The sequence below is a fragment of the Heptranchias perlo genome, chromosome 6, assembly GCF_035084215.1.
Source record: "Heptranchias perlo isolate sHepPer1 chromosome 6, sHepPer1.hap1, whole genome shotgun sequence".
NCBI lineage: Eukaryota > Metazoa > Chordata > Chondrichthyes > Hexanchiformes > Hexanchidae > Heptranchias > Heptranchias perlo.
In genome coordinates this window covers 29,093,259-29,109,280 of record NC_090330.1, presented here as the reverse complement: position 1 = coordinate 29,109,280, position 16,022 = coordinate 29,093,259, and the positions used below count along the sequence as shown (strand labels likewise).

The 16,022-nt window shown below is 41.8% G+C and overlaps 1 pseudogene; it reads right to left on the bottom strand.

Moving 5' to 3' along the window:
- Positions 1–731: 731 nt before the first annotated feature.
- On the bottom strand, positions 732–15,584 carry LOC137322613 (2-oxo-4-hydroxy-4-carboxy-5-ureidoimidazoline decarboxylase-like; annotated as a pseudogene).
- Positions 15,585–16,022: the final 438 nt, after the last annotated feature.

The following is a 16,022-nucleotide window of genomic DNA, read 5'->3' as shown; positions in this document are numbered from 1 at the left end:
TTTCAACTCGGAATTGCCTGCCCTGTGAACACCTTTCAGATCCTGTAATCTCAAAGTGATAAATGACCATTAACTAGACGAGTTATGATCAAGACTGTTTATTAGACTAATGTGACTTTGATCTCTGCAACTTTATATCAAAACAGTGCACAAGTTATTTTCCTCAAATAAAATATAAAAACATATTAGGATGTTGCTTCTGGTATTGATACCTTACGGACGTCTGGTTTAGGGTAGTGTCCAACTCCATTGAATTCTGACTATTTCTGGGAACCTATTTCAGAGGTTTAATTTATTGCGTGTCCAAATTCAAGGATATCTTCATGGGGCTTTATGTTCAATAAATGATAACAAGTAATATCAATAAGACGAGTATTCTAACATTTGGGAAAGAGCTAGAGGCAATGTACAGGTATGTTTATTTTCTGATGAGTGTAAAACCTAATGAAATTAAACAAACGGAATATATTCTAGTTTCTCTGCATTTGTTAGCTTTTTCAAGCGATTTATTCGTTTTATGTAGTTACATTCTGCAGGAGGTTTGCACATTTCATTCAGAGCACAACGTGCTGACACTCCAGAGAATTTATTTTCTCCTATTTGAAGTACTGAACGTCTCTGACAACCCTTCTTATTACAACTTGGTGGCCTTGGGTACTTGGGTTCAGATATCGCCTCAGAGCGTTTTACGACGTTAAAGGCGCCATATAAATGCAAGTTGTTGTTGTTGTTTAGATATCCAAAAGACCCAGGTGGCAGATTTGTTTTAACCTCCCCGCTGCTGATCTGAAGCTCCTGCTCTGGGCTGTTGCGGATTCTGCTGCTGAGTTGTTGGATTATGGTGTCCCTGTCATTCATCCTGACAAAGATCACGAACGGGAAGTTGAATTTATTCTTGTAGGAAGCGTTTAACTCACTATGCTGGGATCTTTGGCCTGGAGTGAGGCTGGTTAGCCCGGCTCGGCTTTGCTCACCCAGGGATTCGGGTGACAGTGTTCCTCGGAGCAGATCTCTCCCAGCCAGGTCGGGAAGGCACTGCAGGATTCCCTCTTTCCCTTTACAAATACAAGGGAAAACGGCAGCTTTAATGCAAGTTTTAATTACGATATGTTTATTTCGAAATTAGTATCAAACTTCTCGCGTTTCGCAATCCTTAGGCTTTTCTCACACATTCGTGTTAACGAAATTAACACACAAAGATCACCGACACCAACAGCAAATACATGATTCTTTTACTGATAATTCTGAATTCTACCAGGTTACTTATTTAATGTTAACAATCGATAAAAATATGGAAAGAGATAGATGTTACTGCAGTTCACTGGACCTGAGAAAGATAGATTTTTTTAAATGGTAAGAAGCTAGGAACTGTGGAGGAGCAGGGAGATTTAGGGGTCCATGTAGAGAAATCAATAAAAACTAGTGGATATGTACAAAAAACAAGGAAAAGGGATAACGGATATCTCAAACGGGCTGGAATGCAAAGGAGTAGAAGTTATGCTAAAATTGTATAAATCTCTGGTTAGACCTCATCTGGAGTACTGCGTTTATCTCCTGAAGAATATTGGCCTTGGAGAGGGTACAGTGCAGATTCATCAGAATAAATACCAGGGTTAAATTATGAGGACAGGTTGCATAGACAGGCCTTGTATTCCTTGAGTATAGAAGATTAAGGGGTGATCTAATTGAGGTGTTGAAGATGATCAAATTATTTGATAGGGTAGATAGACAGAAACTATTTCCTCTAGTCGGGGAGTCCAGAACAAGGGGCATACCCTTAAAATCAGAGCTAGGCTGTTCAGGGGTGATGTCTGGAAGTACTTCCTCACACAAAAGGTAGTGGAAATCTGGAACTCGCTCCCCCAAAAAGCTGTTGAGACAAGGTCAATTGAAAATTTGAAAACTGAAATTGATAGATTTTGTTAGGTAAGGGTATTAAAGGATATGACACCAAGGTAGGTAAATGGAGTTAAAATACAGATCAGCCATGATCAAATTGAATGGCAGATTGGGCTCCAGGAGCTGAATGGCCTACTCCTGTTCCTATGTTCCTATCTCTGTGAATTAGTAAAATATATAAAAGCACCCCTTTTATCAGTCTGCTTTCTACACTTTAGACAATATTAGTCATCTTATTGTAAAGGATCCTCTGGGGTAGAGTGATCATAATATGATAGAATTTCATATTGAGTTTGTGACTGATGTAGATAAGTCTGAAACTAGGGTCTTAAATTTAAACAAGGCCAACTATATAGGTATGAGGGGCGAGTTGGCTAAGGTAGACTGTGAAATTAGGTTAAAAGATATGATGGTAGATAAGCAATGGTGAACATTTCAAGAAGTAATTCATAATTCTCAATGAATATACATTCCCTTGAGGAATTAAAAACTCCACAGGATAGGTGATCCAACCATGGCTAACTAGAGAAGTTAAGGAGAATATTAGATTAAAAGAAGGGGCTTACAATGTCGTCAAAAAGAGTAGTAAGCCTGAGGATTGGGAGGGTTTTAGAAATCAGCAAAGGGCGACCAAGAAATTGATAAAGAGGGAGAAAATTGAATAGGAGAGAAAACTAGCAAGAAATATAAAAACAGATTGTAAGATCTTCTACAGGTATGTAAAAAGGAAGAGATTAGCAAAAGTAAATGTTGGTCCCTCAGAGACTGAGACAGGAGAAATTATAATGGGGAATAAGGAAATGGCAGAGACGTTAAACAAATATTTTCTATCTGCCTTCACAGTGGAAGACACAACAAACATACCGGAAATAGTGGGGAACCAAGGGTCTAATGAGAGCGAGGAACTTAAAGTAATTAAGATTACTAAAGAAAAAATACCAGCGAAATTAATGGGACTAAAAGCTGACAAATCCCCAGGACCTGAGGCCTGCATCCTATGGTTTTAAAAGAGGTGGCTGCAGAGATAATGGATGCATTGGTTTTGATCTTCTAGAATTCCCTAGATTCTAGAATGGTCCCCGTGAATTGGAAGGTAGCAAATGTAACCCCGCTATTCAAGAAAGGAGGGAGAGAGAAAACAGGGAACTATAAGCCAGTTAGCCTGACGTCAGTAGTAGGGAAAATGCTAGTATCTATTATTAAGGACGTAGTAACAATGGAATTAGAAAATCATAATATGACTAGGCAGAGTCATCATGGTTTTATGAAAGGGAAATCATGTTCGACAAATCCATTAGAGTTTTTTGAGGGTGTAGCTAGCAGGGTAGATAAGGGGGAACCAGTGGATGTAGTATATTTGGATCTTCAAAAGGCATTCAATAAGGTGCCACACAAGAGGTTGTTATACAAGATTAGGGCTCATGGGATTGAGGATTGGTTAACGGACAGAAAAAAGAGTGTAGGACTAAACGGGTTATTTTCATGTTGGAACTAGTGGGATGCCGCAAGGATCAGTGATTGGGCCTCAGCTTCTTACAATCTGTATCAATGACTTAGATGAAGGTATCGAGTGTAATGTATCCAAGTTTGCTGATGATATAAAGCTAGGTGGGAAAGTAAGCTGTGAGGAGGACACACAAGAGTCTGCAAAGGGATATAGACAGGTTAAGTGAATGGGCAAGAAGGTGGCAGATGGAGTATAATATGGGGAAATGTGAAATTATCCACTTTGGTAGGAAGAATAGAAAAGCAGAATATTTTTTAAAAGGCAGGAGACTAAGAAATGTTGGTAGTCAGAGGGATTTGGGTGTCCTTTTACATGAAACACCAGGTTAACATGCAGGTACAGCAAGCAATTAGGAAGGCAAATGGTATGTTAGCCTTTATTGCAAGGGGGTTGGAGTATAAGAGTAAGTAGGTATTGCTGCAATTATATAGGGCTCTGGTGAGGCCACATCTGGAGTACTGTGTACAATTTTGGTCTCCTTACCTAAGGAAGGATATACTTGCTTTAGCGGGGGTGTAACGAAGGTTCACTAGATTGATTCCTTTTTTTTATTCATTCATGGGATGTGGGCATCACTGGCAAGGCCAGCATTTATTGCCCATCCCTATTTGCCCTTGAGAAGGTGGTGGTGAGCTACCTTCTTGAACCGCTGCAGTCTGTGTGGTGAAGGTTCTCCCACAGTACTGTTAGGTAGGGAGTTCCAGGATTTTGACCCAGCGACTATGAAGGAATGGCGATATATTTCCAAGTCGGGATGGTGTGTGACTTGGAGGGGAACGTGCAGTTGGTGGCGTTCCAATGTGCCTGCTGCCCTTGTCCTTCTAGGTGGTAGAGGTCGCAGGTTTGGGAGATGCTGTCGAAGAAGCTTTGGTGAGTTGCTGCAGTGCATCTTGTAGATGGTACACACTGCAGCCACGGTGCGCCAGTGGTGGAAGGAGTGAATGTTTGAGGGTGATAGATGGGCTGCCAATCAAACAGGCTGCTTTGTCCTGGATGGTGTCGAGCTTCTTGAGTTTTGTTGGAGCTGCACTCATCCAGGCAAGTGAAGAGTATTCCATCACACTCCTGACTTGTGCCTTGTGGAAAGGCTTTGGGGAGTCAGGAGGTGAGTCACTCACCACTGAATATCAAACCTCTGACCTGCTCTTGTAGCCACAGTATTTATGTGGCAGGTCCAATTAAGTTTCTGGTCAATGGTAACCCCCAGGATGTTGATGGTGGAGGATTCGGTGTTGGTAATGCCGTTGAATGTCAAGGGGAGGTGGTTAGACTCTCACTTGTTGGAGATGGTCATTGTCTGACACTTATCTGGTGCAAATGTTACTTGCCACTTATCAGCCCAAGCCTGGATGTTGTCCAGGTCTTGCTGAATGCGGGCACGGACTACTTAATTATCTGAGGGGTTGCGAATGGAATTGAACACTGTGCTATCATCAGCGAACTTCCCCTTTCTGACCTTATGATGGAGGGAAGGTGATTGATGAAGCAGCTGAAGATGGTTGGGCCTAGGACGCTGCCTTGAGGAACTCCTGCAGTGATGTCCTGGGGCTGAGATGATTGGCCTCCAACAACCACTACCATCTTCCTTTGTACTAGGTATGACTCCAGCCATTGCAGAGTTTTCCCCCTGATTCCCATTGACTTCAATTTTACTAGGGCTCCTTGGTGCCACACTCGGTCAAATGCTGCCTTGATGTCAAGGGCAGTCACTCTCACCTCACCTCTGGAATTCAGCTCTTTTGTCCATGTTTGGACCAAGGCTGTAATGAGGTCCGGAGCTGAGTGGTCCTGGTAGAACCCAAACTGAGCATCGGTGAGCGGGTTATTGGTGAGTAAGTGCCGCTTGATAACACTGTCGACGACACCTTCCATCGCTTTGCTGATGATTGAGAGTAGACTGATGGGGCGTAATTGGCTGGATTGGATTTGTCCTGCTTTTTGTGGACAGGACATACCTGGGCAATTTTCCACTTTGTCGGGTAGATGCCAATGTTGTAGCTGTATTGGAACGGCTTGACTAGAGATGCGGCTAATTTTGGAGCACAAGTCTTCAGCACTATAGCGGGGATGAGATGGTTGTCCTATGAGGAGAGATTGAGTAGAATGGGCCTATATTCTCTGGAGTTTAGAAGAATAAGAGGTGACCTCATTGAAACGTATAAAATTGTTAGAGGGCTTGACAGGTTAGATTCTGAGAGGCTGTTTCCCCTCACTGGAGAGTCTAGAACTAGGCGTCATACTCTTAAGATAAGGGGTCGGCCATTTAGGACCGAGATGAGGAAATATTTCTTCACTCAGAGGGTTGTGAATCTTTTGAATTCTCTACCTCAGAGGGCTGTGGGTGCTCAGTCATTGAGCATATTCAAGACTGAGATTGATAGATTTTTGGACTCTCAGGGAATTAAAGGACATGAGGATAGGGCGGGAAAGTGGAGTTGAGGTAGAAGATCAGCCATGATCTTACTGAATGGCAGAGCAGGCTCGAGGGGCCGTACGGCCCCTGCTCCTGCTCCTATTTCTTATATTCTTATGTCCATGCACACAATGAGGAGAGTAATAGAATGTCAGGTACATGGCTGTATGAAGCAATCTACAGAGTTGGCAAAATACATCAAGTTAAATATGGAGATAGAAAAAGTACACTGTCTAATAATGAACAGATAAATTCCAGTGCGCATATGTATCTTGAGGATGCATTCTAAAAATAGCCAGTATTAAAGCTAGACCAAATACAGTAACATGCCTGCAAATAATATAACATCGAGCAGCCTTTAGCGCTTTCCTAGGTTCAGACTTCAATAGCAGAAAGTTAAATTGCTTCATTAAAATGTATGATTTATATCTCTCTAATGCCCAGTCTTTAATTATACATTATACAATGTCACTCCTTCTATCCCAACTTCTTGATCTGAATTTGAAAATAATGTGCTATACTGTTACAGCTTTAAATAGATTAGTATGAATGATCCTGAAGACTAAGGGATCTTGGATGCAATAAACTTACACTTTGGTTAGTGCAAACAATATATAATGCATTCCCCATTATTAGATATCAATTATCAAAATATACCTAGAAATTTAATATAAGTAACATTTCTAACTGTAGCAAGAGGTCCAACCTCAGTATACAGACACACTGTGCAACCAGTTTCCAGTACACCTTGCTGGTGAGTCAGGAAATGCAATCCTGCAGCGCCACTTGGAGCTTGATGAAGAGCACGGCCTCAATTTAAGGGGAACAAGGAGCTTTCTTGAGTTTCATTTTAAATGGCGAATTAAAGGAGGGTGCAGGTTGGTTGTAGCTTTCACAGCAGATAGTAGCTTGCTTATGTGCTTTCACTCTGCTCCAGAGAGTCAGTTTTAAAAGATTGAGGCATGGACAGGAGTTTCTGCATTCTCAACAGACACAACACAGTTCTGGGTAATTTGATAAAGTATCCAGGAGGTCTAACAAATTCCCTGAAAATTTTGTAAATCCAGTTTGACATTGCGCTGTAGGTAGGATACGTTTATACTACAATTTTAGCATCGGATGCCAAAGTTGCAGTCTAAATCTGGAGCCAAGGCCCAACATGACTCAGAAGAGATGAGGCATGAGACCTTAGAGGAAGCAATCTTAACAGTTGAGTTTGACACCATATGGAATAGAACTCCAGTGCATTGCCAAGTCTGGATTATAAAGTGCCTTGGGTCACCTGAGCACTTTTTAAAACTCACTTGGAGTTGATGTAAATGTTTAGAAATGTGTGGATTCTCCTGCCCATGCTCTCAATACATTTAAACTTTAACCTTTTGAAGAGGAGCTCCATGCATGTATAAAAGTAAAGATATACAGAGTTCTCCTGGGCAGGAGAATTGCAGTTCGAAGCAGGCTATATTAATAAGGTACAATCTGCTTGTACAACACTATGATCCATGCTGTGTCAAACCTAAGCAGTGAGAGCTGTCTTCCTCACAAACTCTCACACTGAGGTCTACTTTAACTTGTTGAAAGCAGCACTAACTAGGCACTAATGGCCTTAAAATGGAGTTGGTAGAATGGTTAATGCTGATCACTGTCCCCCACCTTTCACAGAGGGGCCACCACTGGGAGGGCAAAGTGTGTGCCTGTTTCAGGCGGTAGGCCCCTTTTAATATGAAAACGGGGGTTCAATGGCATATCTAGGACCTCAATTGCCATTTTAGGATCGAACTGATCAGAGTCTGCACTTTGAGCTCATCGACCAGTTTTACTGGCTGAAGAGCTGAAGAGGTTCTGAGACGGTAAGTTTTAAATTATTTTTGTGGGTGAGTAGTAACAAGGATGGGGGCCACTTCTGCCCTAGTTTGCCCCCCCTGGTGATTATGACCCCCCCCCACCTCCACTGGAGTTACATTGTTGTAGGCCAGCAAATATCTGGACCACCCAGTATTGGGCCGGCCTGAATCCAGCAAGCTGCATTGGTACATTTATTTGGTGTCCGCAGTTCACCAGTTCCATTTAGATGAGACCCGGGTCTGAAAATGGCACTGATTTCTTTGATCCGCCGGTCGGCTGTCAAAAAGCAAAATCGACCCCATTGTTCTCTGAAATCAGATAATGCAACTTTAGTGTTGCTGCAGAGTTGCAATATAGACTCACTAGTGCAGAATAATTTTAACTATTATTGCCAGGTGAAATATAGGCGAGAGCAAATCGACTTACAACTCATCTCATTTTCTTTTCCATTGATTGGCTTGTCTAAGGTCAGTAATGGGAAAATGCTCAAGAGTATTTTAAATTACAACATTGCATTCTGGAGAGCACAGAGTCTGCCAGGAGTAGGCTGTGCCTCACAAATCTAATAGAATTCTTTGATGCTGCAGCTAAATTAGTTTACGAGGTCAATCCTCTTGATGTAACTTATTTGGATTTTCAGAAAGCATTTGATAAAGTTCCATATATGAGGCTTTTAAAGAAGACAAGAAGAATATTTTTTGATAATTGACAAGTTTCCCTCTAGGGATGGTGGGATAGACATTGGACCACATTGCACCTGTTTTCTGGGTGCCACAATTGGGGCAAAAATGACCAATTTTGCAGGGTATGCCCCAAAGACGCCTAAAATACGTCCAACCCCATATTGGGTTCAAATGAGTTTTAAGGCATCCCTGGAGGCCACCTTAAACAGTTGTTATGCCCCTTGGATATGTTAATGAGGGTCCTAACACCTGTTTTAGCATCCCTTCCTGAAATTGGGCTGCCTTGAGCTTTTTAGGTTTTCCTGCCATGGATATGGCCCAACAAGTGGCCGTCAACAAAAGGGTAAATATAATTTTTTAAAAACATATTCATGTGGTGCCAGAAAATGCAGGAGTGCTCCTCCCAGCTCCACAGCACTCCTGAGGACTGCTGCTGGCCCATGATCACCCATCTCCTGTTCTCCTTCCTCTCCATCTCCCCCCCGCCCCCAGCACTTTGCTGCCCATGAGGCAGGCAGCCCAAATTGAATTAGTCATGGGCAAGCTACCCCTGGAGGCATTACAGGTCTGACAGCTTGCGTCAACTATTCAGATGTAGACCGAGGCCCAATTTCAATTGGGCCTTGGGCCTACCTTTTCAGGTGCGAGGATCAATCATGAAATACAGATAAGAATGAATGCACATTGAAAAAGGTAGATAAAAATAAAAGATTTGAGTGTGCTTATCAACCATTGACTAAAAATATCCAGTCAATAAGAATGATCAAATAATAGATTGCATCTGGAGGGTAATTGATGATGAATCAAAATGGGATAGCAGAATGCCATACAATTTATTTTTAAGGCAATATTTAGAATATTGCGTGAAATGTTGATTCTTCTACCTTCAAAGGACATTAATGTATTAGAGAAGGTTAAGAGAAAAGCAATAAGGATTATTCCATGAATTAAAAATCTAGATTATGTGGATTATGCAATGGGTTAATTAGTACACATTTTTATTTCTGGTACTTGGATTTGAATTCAGAATTCACACTGATGAAACTTTCTTTTTTCTGTTGATTGTGAAGACACTATATGAAACAAGTTTGGGTAGTCTCAAAGCAGTTCCTAATCAGTGCTGATCCACAGCATAAAGCTAGCCCTCATTTGATGCTAATTACTGCTAAACTGGCAATCTTAGGCTGCACTTGTACTACACTACCAGTCTGAGACCTGTAGTTTTAGAGTGTGAAGTGCAGTCGGCAAGAGCTGAGTTATAGTGAGGGCTACGCACTGTGCCCACCAGCAGACGTACAGAGCCCTGTAGTTATATTTTATATTTAAGAGAGCAGGTGGCAACAACCTCCTTCTCATAACATCAGAAGGACTCAATACTAAGTTTATAAAGAACATAGGAGGTCCAAACTATTTGGCTTTCTAATGTGCTAGGCAGGCTGATCAGGATGATTCATGAGTTATTTTGACACTTTCACACTGATGTGCAGCCAAAACTACTTCAAATTGATTTGCAAGTGCTAATATAACGCTTAATATATAATATATAACTGCAGCATTAGTCAGAAACGTCCCAAATATAGCTGATGCAGGAAATCAAAGTTACACACTGGTGCAGCAGAGAGGTTCTAATGAAGTGTGGGCAGAGAAGATAAAGATCTGCTCTATCTAACCTTTGAGTGCTTGGTGCTGACACTGGGTGCCTCCCCAGCAGTAACATTGCTGATCTCATGAGCACAAAAATGTTCAAACTTTTTGAATCCTTGTTATGAAAGGAAGCTTACAGAATTGAAAATTGAGAGAGGGACATGGTCTAGTTCTTTAAAACACTGAAGGATGTGGATAATGTAGCTGAAGGGAAAAGGATGGGATGAGGCCATGGAGTGATTCCGAGACAAATACAAGGATTTTAAACTTAATGTGTTCAGGGCCAGGGAGTCAATATAGGTCAGCGAGAAAGGAATGATGGGTGACTGGGACTTAGTGTGAGACACAAAATGGGCAGCTGAGTTTTGAACAAGTTGGCGCTTATGGAGGACGGAAGGCCAGCAAAGAGAATATTGAATAAGTTGAGTCTAAGGGTGACAAAAGTATGGGTAAGGATTTCAGTGACAATGGGGGTGAGATGGGTGATGTTGCAGAAGTGGAAGTATATGGTCTTGGTGATGGTTAGGATGTAGGCTTTGATGCTGAGTTCTCAGTCAAACAGGATGTCAAGATTTCACAGAGTCTGGTTCAGCATGAGCAGATGGGTGGTGGGAGTGGGGGGAAGATGGCATCATTGTTAAGGGAGCAGAGTTTATGGTACAGGCCAAAAATTATGGCTTTTGTTTGGCAGATGTTCAGCTTGCCTACTTTCTAATAATGAAACAGACTCCAGAAATACACACAGGCTTAGTCCACTAAAGGTCTTGCAGGTGCTCTTCTGACCAATCAATAAATCTAGGTGCCTGCGGCACCTCCTCCCACGCACCAGGCTGGCAGGTCTCAATTGTTCTTTTACTTTCCTCAGTTGTTTTAGCAGCCATTGCTCCTTTATCACTATTATCAGAACGTTAAATGGCAGGGGAGTTAAATCATCACCTGGGGAGGGATCAAGCCTTGTCCAGGTTGCAACAACAGCCACACAAGCAGCAATGCCATGAACAACTCTAAAAGAGGAGGAATTAGCCTGGTATCTGTTATTTTCCAGCACCATCACAGTGTCACCATAAATAGTTTGCAGAAAGTTAACAATTATTTAACTTCACTGATTTATGCATTTTGACTTAAATGGCTTCCAGTAGAATATGTCCTGTTTTGGGTGATAACATTTTTGGAAATAACTTCAAATAAGTAAATTGTGTACTTTTTAAAGTACTATGGCACGGATATAGAAGCAAGCCACTGTAATGCAAAAGGCACATGGTGCCACCTGGTGACTGACTGCAGCATCACAGACTGGACTTTTTTTTGAAGGAGACACAAGAAGCATATTCAATAAGATTAATAATATAATATATTAGCAATATATTTAGTGTATATGTATAATACTAAAAACATGAGCCCCTCTAATTATCACATTCCGTGAACTGGTTAGTCTATTAGGTGAGGTCAAAAATTAAGCCCTGTTTTTGGCATTGATCTGTTAGCTGAAACCAATGCTGAAACTCCTTTTTAAACACTGCAGGAAGAGAATGCAATGATGAGCAAACATAATATCACAGGCTGGATAACTCTAGTACAACTGCATGCTATTTTTCTCTGTAATTTCTTGTGTAATTCGAGTGTTTCTCATTGGCAAATTATTCCAGTATGACATGGGAGGAATCTGGACAGAATCATTCCCACAAGTTACCAGAGTGTGCCATGGATTGCTCCAGGGCCATTCCAGATCCCTGTCGTGCCTCACACCACTTCAGATTTTGCTGCTCAGCCTCAGTCTAGTGCCACTTAAGGTCCCATGCGCAACCTTGGACCACTCCCTGCTCATCGGCTTGTTTTTCCTGGCTTCAAACCATTACACACTCTGCTCCTTGGCATTGTGGAGTGGAGAGGTTTTCTCTTCTAGCCTCCAAGTGATTATGGCTGGATTACCGACAAGTATCTCTCAGGGCTTCAATGATCTGATTGGCATCATTCATAGGCGTTAGCTGTGGCTCAGTGATTGCACTCTCGATTAGGAGTCAGAAGGTTGTGGGTTTACGTCCTACTCCAGAGACTGGAATGTAAAATCTAGGCTGACACTCCAATGAAGTACTGATGAAGTGCTACAATGTTGGAGGTGCCGTGTTTTGGAAGAGATGTTAAACTGAGACCCCATCTGTCCTCTCAGGTGGACATAAAAGATACCATGGCACTATTTTGAAGAAGAGCAGAAGAGTTCTCCCCGATGTCTTAGAACATATTGAAATAGGAGCAGGAGTAGGCCAAACAGCCCCTTGAGCCTGCTCCGCAATTCAATAAGGTCATGGCTGATCTTTTACCTCAACTCCACTTTCCCACCCTATCTCCATGTCCCCTGATTTCCTTAGTGTCCAAAAATTATCGATCTCGGTCTTGAATATATCCACAGCCCTCTGGGGTAGAGAATTCCAAAGATTCATAACCCTCTGAGTGAAGAAATCTTTCCTCATCTCGGTACTAAATGGCCGACCCCTTACCTTGAGACTATGATCCTTAGTTCTAGACTCTCCAACCAGGAGAAGCAGCCTCTCAGCATCTATCCCGTCAAGCCCTCTAAGAATTTTATACGCTTCAATGAGATCACCTCTCATTCTTCTAAACTCCAGAGAATACAAGCCCATTCTACTCGATCTTTCCTCATAGGACAACCCTCTCATCCCAGGAATCAATCTAGTGAACCTTCATTACACCCCCTCTAAGGCAAGTATTTCCTTCCTCAGGTAAGGAGAACAAAATTGTACACAGTACTCCAGGTGTGGTCACACCAGAGCCCTATATAATTGCAACATGACATCCTAACTCTGATACACCAATCCCCTTGCAATAAAGGCTAACATACCATTTGCCTTCCTAATTGCTAGCTGTACCCGCATGTTAACTTTCTGTGATTCGTTTACAAGGACACCCAAATCCCTCTGAATATCAACATTTCTTCGTCTCTCACCTATTAAAAAAATTCTGCTTTTCTATTCTTTCTACCAAAGCAGATAATTTCACATTTCCCCACATTATACTCCATCTGCCACCTTCTCACCCACTCATTTAACCTGTCTATATCCCTTTGCATCCTCTTTGCGGTCTCCCTCACTGCCTGCTTTACCACCTAGCTTTGTATCATCAGCAAACTTACATACATTACACTCAGTCCCCTCATCTAAGTCATTGTAAACAGCTGAGGTCCAAGCACTAATTCTCGCAGCACCCCACCAGTTACAACCTGCCAACCCGAAATTGGCCCGTTTATTTCTACTGTCAGTTTTCTGTCTGTTAACCAATCCTCAATCCATGATAATATATTATCCCCAATCCCATTAGCCCTAATCTTGTGTAAAAACCTCTTGTGTGGCACCTTATCGAATGCCTTTGGATGATCCAAATATACTATATCCACTGGTTCCCCCTTATCTACCTTGCTAGCTACACCCTCAAAAAACTCTAATAGATTTGTCAAACACAGTTTCCCTTTCATAAAATCGTGTTGACTCTGCCTAATCATATTATGACTTTCTAAATGCCCTGTTACGACGACCTTAAAATTTTCCCTATTACTGATGTCAGGCTAATTGACCTATAGTCCCTGTTTTCTCTCTCCCTCCTTTCTTGAATAGTGGGGTTATATTTGCTACCTTCCAATTCACATGGACCAATCTAGAATCTAGGAAATTCTGGAAGATCAAAACCAATGCATCACTATCTCTGCAGCCACTTCTTTTAAAACCCAGGGACTTAGACCATCAGGTCCAGGGAATTTGTCGGCTTTTAGTCCCATTAATTTCTCCAGTACTTTTTCTTTAGTAATCTTGATTACTTTAAGTTCTTCACTCTCATTAGACCCTTGCTTCCACAACCATTTCCAGTTTGTTTTTTGTGTCTTCTACTGTGAAGACATTACAAATTATTTGTTTAATGTTGCTGCCGTTTCCTTACTCCCCATTATAATTTCTCTTGCCTCTGCCTCTAAGGGACCCAGGTTTACTTTCACTAATATCTTCCTTTTTACATACTCGTAGAAGATCTTATCTGTTTTTACATTTTTTGCTAGTTTACTCTCATATTCAATTTTCTCTCTCTTTATCAATTTCTTGGTCATCCTTTGCTGATTTTTAAAACCCTCCCAATCCTCAGGCTTACTACTCTTCTTGGCAACATTGTAAACCTCTTCTTTTAAACTAATACTATCTTTAACTGCTCTAGTTAGCCACGGTTGGATCACTTTTCCTGTGGTGTTTTCATTCCTCAAGGGAATGTATACTCGTTGAGAATTATGAATTATTTCTTCAAATGATTATCTGCCATCATAATTAGTGTTTTTGGCAAAGTCGGGTACTGGAGATGGGGAGAGGCCCTGGTCAACATGTCATAAATGAGAGATATGGAACCTGTTTGTGATGGTGTCTGTACATCAATGTATTGGTGGGTTGGGAGAGGAGGGACATGGACAGGCCTTGACTATCTCTTGCAGCCAGCTGTCCTCTTCCTGCATTGATTGGTTGTTTGCCTACTCACTCTGCTGCCCTTATGCACCCTCATATTCCTCCTCCAGGACATCCATGATGAAGCCTCTTTTGAAGGTAGCATGCAGTGATCATTCTGGCTGAACTGTACTTGATTCAGGCACCTGAGATGTACTTTCAGAATGCTAATTCTCTGCTTGATGATGATGCTGGTGGTAGCATTGATATAAGTCAAACAATGCTCGGCTGGTGTCTTAGGAAAATGTACAGGATCCACCCAGAGATTTGTCTTTCTGATCCAAAGAGTGGTAAAATGATGGACTTTCTCAAAATGAATTTTGTTCTCCCACCTCGAAATCACCCAAAATCAAGTCGTTAAAAAGGCATAAAATCTAGCCCCCAGTCTGAAATAGATACAATAGATTTTCTACACTCCTTCACTTGTATACATTATAATTGTGGTGATTAGACATAGAAACCAGTGTTCACGCCTGTTTTTTTCTGTTTTTCCTGCTTTAGGCTGAATTTGAATGCCAGACGTATTTTATCCCGATAAGAAAATAGAACCTCATTTTTAAGATTCATGGTTTCTGCCATATTTGCTTTGAAATATTAACCTTTGTGCGATTATACATTCTATATTGACTCAGTCTTTGGGTCTTGCTGCGAGCATACGCTTAGCAGAAACTTTTGGAAATAACATTAAGCTCCTTAAGAGCGGTGTCTACGAACTATGTAAATAATTGTATGTTTCCATTTAGTTTTAAGTATATGTTCTCATTTAGCCTATTTTTTGTTCCAAATAAGAAAAAAAAAAGACTTATCACGGTGGTGTCCAGCTGAAGACCTTGCATAATTCAACTCTGTATTTAACGCCGTCTAAGTTGGCGATCAGTTGTGTAACTTCCGTTTTTAAATTAATAGTTGTGAGTGCTCTTGTTTTCATAACTGACCGAGACAGGGAATCTATAAAATCATCATTTTTTTCCCAAGGCACACACACTTGTAAAGGGGCGATCTGCCCAAACTGCAGCTGCAATCAGTGGGCATTTCTCAATCACATCCCCAAACTCAATGACAAACACTTCGTCATTCATGGAGTTAACTACTTGGATGTCCATAACCTTAGCAGAATGTTCTCCAGCTGTGGCAGAAGCCTCTCGGATTACCAACTTTGGGCGGAGGTATTCCGGGAGGTTGCATTACGTGACTACGCGGAGCCGTTTACAAGTCATTTCCGGGTACTTGCCCGTTCAGGGCTGGTAAAAAAAATGGGGTGATTTGATTATTCCGTTTTTACCCCTTCTTTATTGGTAATAAGGGCATAGCAAGAAATATACTTTATAATCCGTTGGGATGGGGAAATTGAGCGCCGTGTTTTGCGCCGACCGACTGCTGCTCCGGACCGTAGGTGCCTTTCAACGTCGAGTCATCCGCCTGATCTTCAGCGCCCACGTCAATGGCGGCCGCAAAGTCCCACAATGCAGAGCGGTAAGGAAAAGCCCCTACCTGTGAAACGGCCACTAAACCCCCGAGTCCTGCCAGGCAGGGAGGAGGAA